Raw genomic sequence first — 9,947 nt, 5'->3', positions numbered from 1 at the left:
CTAAAACTAGAAACTTTGTACGTGTTCTGTTTGGAGATCTCGTTTATATTAACAAAGTAATCAAGGTTTGAAGAAATAGTTTGACTATTTTTAAAGGTTTGCATTTTTAATCTGGGGCCCCACAAATGGTTTGCTGGCGGAGGGTCCCAGCCTGACTTACCTAGATGGTTATTTGGGCCAGTGCTTGTAGCAGTGATGGGGAGGGCATGGGGTGAGGGCATTTGTGGGGGCTGGGGAGCTCTCATGGATGGGGACAAGAAGGGGGAGCATAGATATTCCCCAGTCTCGTTTGTTCATGGAGGGTGTCCAATGGAGAACAGGGCTGAGGGGCAGGTAACTAGGGGGATATGGGAGAGTGTGTGTATCTGGGGATTATATCTAGCCACCCACTGCCAGGGCTTCTGAGCTCTGTGCCAGAGCTTTCCCTTTGTTTAAAAAATACGATCTCTGGTAGCGGGAAGAGCTGGGTCAATAGCTGAGCTTTTCAAGCGGGGGGTGGGGGGGAGGCTCGGCGGGAGGGTCTGGGTATGAGGGGGTCTGGATGCACGGAGGTTGGGTGGATGGGGGAGCAGATCCCTCCCCCTGCAGTTGAGAAGGAATGGGTACAGGAAGTGGGGGGCGGGGGGAGTTTCTGTGCTTCCTGCAGCCAGGGGAGAAATCTGGGGGTGGGTCTGACCCGCCCCGGATGCTGTGCTGGGAAAGAGGAAGTCCCGTCCCCGCCCAGCCCAGCCCAGCCAGGACTAGCAGCTGAGCCCAGCGCAGGGTAGGAGCCACCAGCTGGGTTTTCCCCAGTCCCACCTCCTGCCCCACAGTGATTGACCTCTCTGCCGGCTGCCCTGGGCACCTGAAACATACTGCTGGGGAGGGTCGCGTGACTGCTCTTGTGGCTTCCCTTTGCTTCCCCATCAGAAAGTCCTTTTTCTGCGGGGAAGCAAATAAATCTGGGGGGGATTCTGCACGTGTGCAGTGTTCCCCCAGGAGTACTGGTTCTTAGTGGCAGTTATCCGCAAACAGTAGCTTCTGCTGTAATAATTTTGTCAACAATACATTTAAAATGTTTGTTTTTCCAAAGAAACCATGTGGTCCTACAGGAGAATGCACAGCATGTGAGCAGATTTATAGCTCTTGCCAACGTTGGCAATACAAGCAAGAAAAAGGTAATGACAAATGCTTGATGATTTTCTTCTGTCAAATATAGATATTGTGGAAACAAGCATGACTTTGGACACCTAATTTACTTTTAGAGTATGGCCTGGGTCACTCATTGGCTGATGGGGCCTTTCTGATGTCACAGTTACATACAGACTTGCAACAGAGCAAAGTTGGAATCTCATCACTCAAGTAATATCCCATAATGTTTGATAGATGAGGTTAAAAACAGAGAAAACATTTTTAAAATCATGTCTGTTCCCCTCTGTGTCATACCCAGGGTACAATCCATACTAGTGAGTACCTTTGTCACCCCTGTCCTCTAACCTGGGGTGCCCTTTACATTGCTTTGCTGCTGTAGCCTGCAGTCCTGGACTGCTCACCAACAGCCTTTAGCATGTAAGTCACTCCCAGTTTGGTCTGTGTGTGAGCTACAGCCAGCCACATCTAGGCTCTTACCAGCCATGTTTATACCCAACTTATTCCCAGTCTTAGATTTCCCCCCAGAAACGTGTATCTTGTACGTGTATCTCTCCTGGACAATACCAGCTAATATGAAGTACGTCATTTGATTAATTGAAATGATATGCACATAACTTGCTACCCCAAATGGAGTTTCACATTCACTTTCAGTTCAAACACACTGAATTACATAAAACAATAAAACAAATTTATTAACTACAAAGAAATAGTAGTTAAGTGGAAAAAAAATAAAAATAAAACTTAACAAACGATGGTAAACTCAAAATAAAGTTTTTTCTCTCCTCGTGCTCTCAGCAGTCTGACTGGCCAGACTTCTTAGGCTAGGACCCCTTCTTGTGTTTAATGGCTGATTCCTTTGTTCCTTTTTGTGCAGTGACTTGATTGCGTGTGTGCGTGCGTGTGTGTGTGCGTGTGTTCGTACTGCCCCTTCTTTTTATAGTCTTGTCTTCCCTTTCAGAAGCATTTCCAGCTGGGAGCATGGTGATAGGCAGACAGTGTGGATGGGAACTCCCTGCTATTTCTTTACTAAAATGTAGATTTTCTCCCCTGCCCCCTTTACAGCTAAAGAATAGCCACTGAGCAGGTAAATGACCCATTGACCTTGTTTACACCTGGCTGAGGCATCAGCTTGCCCCTTGTCTCTGAGGCCTGGTCTACACTAGGAGCTTATATCGAATTTAGCGCCGTAACATCGAATTAACCCTGCACCCGTCCACACCACGAAGCTATTTAGTTCGACATAGAGCTCTTTTAAATTCGACTTCTGTACTCCTCGAAAACGAGAGGAGTAGCGCTAAATTCGAAATGGCCATATCGAATTAGGCTAGGTGTGGATGGAAATCGACGGTAATAGCTCCGGGAGCTATCCCACAGTGCACCACTCTGTTGACGCTCTGGACAGCACTTCGAGCTCGGCTGCTCTGACCAGCCACACAGGAAAAGCCCCGGGAAAATTTGAATTCCTTTTCCTGTCTGGGCAGTTTGAATCTCATTTTCTGTTTGGACAGCGTGGAGAGCTCAGCAGCACTGGCAACGATGCAGAGCTCTCCAGCAGAGATGGCCGTGCAATCTAATAGAAAGAGGGCCCCAGCATGGACTGATCGGGAAGTCTTGGATCTCATCGCTGTGTGGGGCGATGAGTCCGTGCTTTCAGAGCTGCGCTCCAAAAGAAGGAATGCAAAGATCTACGAGAAGATCTCTAAAGCCATGGCAGAGAGAGGATACAGCCGGGATGCAACGCAGTGCCGCGTGAAAATCAAGGAGCTGAGACAAGGCTACCAAAAAACCAAAGAGGCAAACCGACGCTCCGGATCACAGCCCCACATATCACGTTTCTATGAGGCACTGCATTCCATCCTAGGTGCGGCCGCCACCACTACCCCACCAGTGACCGTGGACTCCGAGGATGGGATATTGTCCACGGCCGGTTCCTCGTCGGAAATGTTAGGTGACGGAGAAGATGAGGAAGGAGATGAGGAGGACGAGGCAGTCGACAGCGCTTGCACCGCTGATTTCCCCGACAGCCAGGAGCTCTTCATCACCCTTACCGAGATCCCCTACCAACCGTCCACAGCCGTTACCCCGGACACCGAATCAGGGGAAGGATCAAGCAGTGAGTGCTTTAAACATCTCAACATTTCATTTTAACGTAACTGGAATATTTATATTGTTAAGAATGGGCTTTTCAGTCACTCATTTAAACATAGAAACTTTTATTTATAAGAAAACAGGAATATTAACTATATTAGTAATTTGTTATTCATGATTTATTTGGCTTAGTCAACTATTTAGTCCTAACTATGTATAGAAAATCAAATAATGTCCGGATATTCATGATTAGGCCACCACAGGACGCTCCACTCTGTAGTCCCTTATGCTGCACTTAAATGAAAAGACGGTCAATGTGCCCGGGAATGGACAGAGAGTCCTCCTGGGATAGCTCGGCATAGCTCTCCTGGAGGTACCGCTCAAGCATGCGCATGAGGTTCCGCGGCAGGGCGATCTTGTTCGGTCCCCCGTGGTAACACACGTTCCCACGCCATGAGTCCATCAGGTAGTCCGGGATCAGTGCACGGCACAGCATGGCGGCATACGGCCCTGGCCTCTGCATGGTCTCACGAAGCATCCTTCCCCTCTCGGTCTCCGAGATCCTCATCAGTGTAATATCACACATGACGCCCTGCTTTAAATTAGGGAGGGGAATGTTAGTATTGGGACTGCTTTACAGCCACGCGGTGGAGGCGGCAGAGGGGCAGCATACAGGGAGCTTTCCCGGGGACAGCCGCGAGGTGGTGGGACAGGGGCAGAGCTCATGCTTCCCTGATTGCTGCCAGCAGAGAGTGGCCTTGCATTCATTGCGAAAGGAGCCCAGTGCTACTATTACATTTTTAAGCTGCAACAAGTCTACGACTTACCATGTTTTCCTGCAACAGAAGTAGAGGTGTCCTGCAACGCTTCTCTGATCGCAACTGCAGGACCCCAGGCACTTAAGGCGAGGGCCGAAAATTCGACCTTGTCCTGAGTGCGCATGTGAAAGGTCCAGTGCATGGTGTTGTTCACAGAGAAAGACTATGTTCTTTGTTAGCAACTTCATTTATCTGTCTCAGGAATTTACTCCCTTTTTCCCATTCCCACAGACACATCTGCGACTGTCTCCCAACCCAGCCTGGCATCACACTCCCAGAGGCTAGCGCAGATTAGGAGAAGGAAGAGAAAGACGTGTGAAGACATGTTTTATGAACTTATGGAGTGCTCACGAGAGCAGGCAGCCCAGACGACACAGTGGAGGGAGAACTTGTCACAAATGCACAGAGCAGTCATGGAACGGGAGGAGAGGTGGCGCCAGGAGGACCAGCAGGCTACTCAAACCCTGCTTGGACTAATGAGGGAGCAAACGGAGACGCTCCGGCGCCTAGTGGATGTTCTGCAAGACCGGAGGCAGGAGGACAGAGCCCTGCTGCTGTCTATCTCTAACCGCCCTCCCCCGCCACCAAGTCCCACACCCCCCTCACCAAAAGTCCAAAGAAGGAGGGGCGGCAAGGGCCGTTAAAACTTTCAGTCGGCCCCTGCACACTGCTGCAGCAATGGAAGGCTCTCGTTCCAAAGTTTGAAAAGTCCTTTCCTACCCATCTCACAATAGCCCACGTCCAAGTTTCCTCCCCCCCCCTTTTCATGTGCGGTTCATAATAAAACATCTGTTTCTGTTAAGTACTGTTTCCGAGAGTGTCTTTTAGAGGGGGTTCTGTCTGAAGGGGGGGAAGGGGTTTGTTACTTGGACAGGACAGTCACCTGTAGCAGGCTAGAGGCGGGGGCAGGTCCAGCATCAGGACACATACACAGTACAGTCACCAGTTACCCTGGTCAGTCTGGGAGGCGGTTTTCATGTTCTGGGGTGCGAGGGGGTTGATCTGTGACTTTGTGGCGGGGGAGGGCAGTTAGAGATCTTATGCCGTGGTCCTTATCCTGGATCACAGAGCCACGCAGCAGGGGATCTGTTACCCTCCGCCCCCTGCCAGAAAGTCACTTGGCCGACACATACATGCAGTCCCGCCCAGGACTGCTGGCAGGCTGCGTTGAAACAACCAATCCAGCACTGCGGAGCCTGTCATTCCCGGAGTTTAGAAGCATCATTTGCTAAACCCGCCCCCCGCCACAGTCTGCGTCCCCGGTTTAAAACATTCCCGCGAAAACAGTAAGAAAGAGAACCTTGTTCATTAACAAAACGGAACAGATTTTATTTGTTGGGAAGGTGGGGAAGGGGGTATGTAACTTGAAAGGATAGTCAACAGTAACTGGGTAAAGAAACGGGGGCAGGTTCAGCATCTGTGTCCACAAAGTAAACAGTCACTGGAGACCCTGCTCAGTCAGGAACCTAGCTTTCAAAGCCTCCCTGATGCACTGCGCGTCCCGCTGGGATCTTCTAATCGCCCGGCTGTCTGGCTGGACGTAATCAGAAGCCAAGCTATTTGCCTCAAGCTCCCACCCCGCCATAAAGGTCTCCCCCTTGCTCTCACACAAATTGTGGAGCACACAGCAAGCAGCTATCACAATGGGGATATTGGTCTCGCTGAGATCACAGCGAGTGAGTAGGCTTCTCCATCTCCCCTTGAGACGGCCAAAAGCACACTCCACCACCATTCTGCACTTGCTGAGCCGGTAGTTGAATAGTTCTTTCCCTGAGTCCAGTGCGCCAGTGTAGGGCTTCATGAGCCAGGGCATTAGCGGGTATGCAGGGTCCCCGAGGATGACTGTAGGCATCTCCACATCCCCAACAGTTACTTTGTGGTCCGGGAAGTAAAGACCTTCCTGCAGCCGTCTAAACAGACCAGAGTTCCTGAACACCCTAGCGTCATGAACCTTGCCAGGCCATCCAACGTAGATATTGGTAAAACGTCCCCGATGGTCCACCAGTGCTTGCAGCACCATGGAAAAGTAGCCCTTTCGGTTGATGTACTGGCTGGCCTGGTGGTCCGGTCCCAGGATAGGGATGTGAGTCCCATCTATAGCCCCACCGCAGTTTGGGAATCCCATCTCGGCAAAGCCATCTCTGATGAGCTCCACGTTTCCCAGGGTCACTACCTTAGATAGCAGTAGCTTGACGATTGCCTTGGCTACTTGCATAACAGCAACCCCCACGGTAGACTTGCCCACACCAAAGTGGTTAGCGACGGACCGGTAGCTGTCTGGCGTTGCGAGCTTCCAGAGGGCTATGGCAACTCGCTTCTGGACAGTCAGGGCTGCCCGCATCCGGGTGTCCTTTCGCTTCAGGGCAGGGGACAGCAACTCACACAGTTCGAGGAAAGTCCCCTTCCGCATGCGAAAGTTGCGCAGCCACTGGGATTCATCCCAGACCTGCAGCACTATGCGGTCCCACCAGTCCGTGCTTGTTTCACGGGCCCAGAATCGCCGTTCAACAGTATCAACAAGACCCAGTGACAGCGAGATGTCCTGGGCGCTGGGTCTCATGTTCTCAGAGAGGTCGGAGCTAGTGTCCGACTTCATGCCGTCACGGTGGTGCCGTAGCCTCCTCTCATGATTGATCTGCAGCTGCCTCTGGTACAGGTGGAGGAGAAGCTGCGAGGCGTTGAGAACTGCCACAACTGCAGCGATGGTCGCAGCGGGATCCATGCTCGCACTGCTGTGGCGTCCACGCTGTCAGTAATCAGAAAAGCGCGCGAACTGATTTCCCGCCGGCGCTTTCAGGGAGGGAGGGAGGGAGGGCGTGAGTGACGGACGGATGACGACAGGCGCCCAAAAGCACCCTCGACACATTTTTTTACCCAGAAGGCATTGGGGGCTCGACCCAGAATTCCAATGGGCAGCGGGGACTGCGGGAACTGTGGGATAGCTGCCCACAGTGCACCGCTTCCAATGTCGACGCTTGCCCCGTTAGTGTGGACTCACAAAGTCTCACAAAGTCGAATTACTGTCCTTAGTGTGGACACACACGTTCGACTTAGTAATATCGATTCCACATAGTCGAATTAACTAAAATCGAAGTACTCTCGTAGTGTAGACAAGGCCTGAGAAACTGGCTTGGCCACTCCCCAGACTTAGAACAAGTTTTAGTAACACCAAATACTAGAATCTTATAACTTTAACAATGTTGCTACACATATTTTACAAGGACAATAATGACCAGCAAATAAGAGTTTTCAAATGATAGCTCACAAGGCATACCTTGTACAAAGATTATTACAATAGTGGGCTGGGGTGAATACAGGGGTACAGTCTGTCACCCCCTCCCACAAGGTTAAAGTAATTTTTTTTAAAAAATCCTTAAATATTTTAGTGAGATAGACAGTTAATTGTAACCTACTTCCTCTGCCTCATTGCCTCTCATCCCTGCCTTCCTCACATCTACTTTCCACTTTCCCCCTCCTGCAGTCCAGCTCCTTTATGAACTGAAATGTCATGGAAACCCTTACAATTCACTGGAAATATTGTGGGCTTTCTGGTTGTATGTGGGGGGCAGAAGGAGGAAAGCTAGCGAATAGACATTTGATGAAACCATCCGCAGTAAAAGCATCTGGATAGATTTTTCAGAAGTGCTCAGTGCGACCGAGTCAGAGAGTTGAGCAGTCCCTGTTGTATTGTGTGGTGCTTGCACAACTGTCATTGAATTGTACATCACTTGTTTACTATTCCCCTGCTGGTCAATGACTGGTGATGATTGTTCAACACCCGCCTGCGTGTTGGTCACCTTCTTTGTTGTTGTCACTGGAGAATGTATAACATATTTCAACCATACAGCAGAATCTCACAACTTCATACACACTAATGATATACATATTTTGACAGAAAAATGGGTTTCAGCAGCTCATGACCTTTCATGTGATATCGTACATGGCATGCTTTGTATGAAATATATCCTAATTATATGACGGGGTAAATATAGGGTTCCAGGATGCTGCTGCACAATGCACCAGTTAAAAAAGAATTCTCCAGTTCTCCAAACTCCCCTCTGTAGTTTCATTAATGAAGCGCATTGTGGAGGCTGAAGTGAAGAGAGGCAATGGGGGGAAAGAGGCAGGGCCTTCAGCGGAGGTGGTGGTTTGAAACTGCCTTCTGCCGAAAGTCCCAAGCTGCTGTATGTTGGTCTTCCACCCAGATTAGCCTCAGGTTTCCTGTGGCCAAATCTAAACTGGGAGCTGGTCGATATTCCAAATATTATTTGCATAAAAGAGTAAATTCAAACTTGCAACTGGGAACAAATTGCTGCTGAAAGGGCAGTTGGTCTTTTCAAAGTGTTGGGACCTGGGATCCAAGGAACCTTAGGGAGGGAAAGATTTAGGGGGGTGGGGTGGGGGGGGCTGGAATTGTGAACACGTGTCATCAGAATAATAGAAGAAAGAGATTGATCACTTTCCCCTATTATTTTCTCTAATCCATTTAAGGGGCACTACTTCCAGATATGCTGCTGCTTTTCAGAAAGGTCCTAAAAGATGGAAATGTAAAATGAATTGAATTCTTGTTGTGAAGCTAGTTGTTCATTTTCAGAGTTCGCGTCTCAGTGCCTCTTGGGTTGCTGAATCTGAGTCGCTGAATCATTTTTGTTTTTTCCAGTATCTCTATGCATTTAGTATTCTCCCAATGCGCTCAATGGACCCTGCAGAGCTAGTGAAACAGCCACAGGATGTCACTGAAAACCCATATCAGAAATCTGGGAAAGAGGCACATCAGCCAAAGATGCTCTCAGGTGCAGAGGTACAATATGTTCAGCCTTTGCGTGAGTGAGCTGCTTCTTTCTTCTGCAGCATAAAACAGTGCTTGGGTTTGTAACCTTTGAGAGTTTCCATCCAAAGTGCTTTGAATTTCGGAGGGATGGTTTGGGTTGCTGCACAATCTCAGGAACAGCCTCAGTGTGGCCTGTGGTATTCTGTAGTGTAGCACATAGTTGCTGCCTACCTTTAACAGTGTGTAGATACTGCAGGCCATGCTCCAAATCAATCTGAGTGACGAGGCTGCTTGTTGGGACCTATTTTCCGTGGGCTTCTTTGCACGCTGGGCCCCTGTAGGGCAGGCCTCCACAGTGAAGCTAGAGTGACTGCGGTTGGCATGGTTTTTGTCAGTTAGAATATAGCCCTTAGAGTCCTGATAAATTGTCAGTGCAGCCCTGCACTCCACCAGTTCCATTTCCCCCATGCACTCTTTCTTTCCTTCTCCCATAAGTGCTTCTGTGCCTTCTGAAAAACACAACCGCTCTGAAAGTAAGAGGGGCTGCTGAAATAGGGAAGGGGGATAACTGTTTTAGACAAGTCTCCCAGGCTTGGGATGTGGTTACTAGGCAGATGGACTTCATTGTATTGGTAGGAGAGAAGATCAAACCATTATGTCACTTATCTGCTGAGTAACAAACAGCCTTTTCAGAAGGACCTCTTTGTATATTAGGTGGGGCTTCATCATATAGACGGAGCACAATTGACTTTGGTTTTATTTTTCTGACCAGGAAGAACCAGCTTGTCAGTTTTTCTTTGATTTGAGCAAACAGCATGGAAAGAAGCGGCCATCAGATGGAAAGGGGGGACAGCATTCCCAGCTCAAGCAGCCTAAGAAAATCCGTGAGTACCTGGCCATTGGTGCTTTTGGTGAACTCCCTGGAAGCTACCCTAGAAAAATAAGAAAGCAAAATATTCCTGAGTAGTAGTAGTTGTTGTTGTTCTTTGAGTAGTGTCCCTGTGGGTGCGTGACTGTAGGTGTATCTGCGTCGTTGCGTCTCTAATCGCAGATTATAGATAGCAATGTCCCCACGGTCCCCACATGTACTCTTCCTCCCTCGTGGTCTGTTTCAAGGCTATGTAGCGCTGTGAGAGCAA

The 9,947-nt window shown here is 49.3% G+C and overlaps 1 long non-coding RNA gene across 1 annotated transcript; it reads left to right on the top strand.

Moving 5' to 3' along the window:
* The first annotated feature begins 1,070 nt into the window (after positions 1 to 1,070).
* LOC135890963 (uncharacterized) lies at positions 1,071 to 9,691 on the top strand. The gene is made up of 3 exons (XR_010562233.1): positions 1,071 to 1,157; positions 8,698 to 8,838; positions 9,581 to 9,691. It is a non-coding gene; the product is annotated as an uncharacterized LOC135890963 (long non-coding RNA).
* Positions 9,692 to 9,947: the final 256 nt, after the last annotated feature.

This window comes from Emys orbicularis, chromosome 17 (assembly GCF_028017835.1).
Source record: "Emys orbicularis isolate rEmyOrb1 chromosome 17, rEmyOrb1.hap1, whole genome shotgun sequence".
In the NCBI taxonomy this organism is placed as follows: Eukaryota; Metazoa; Chordata; order Testudines; family Emydidae; genus Emys; species Emys orbicularis.
This window is presented reverse-complemented; position numbering and strand designations above follow the sequence as displayed.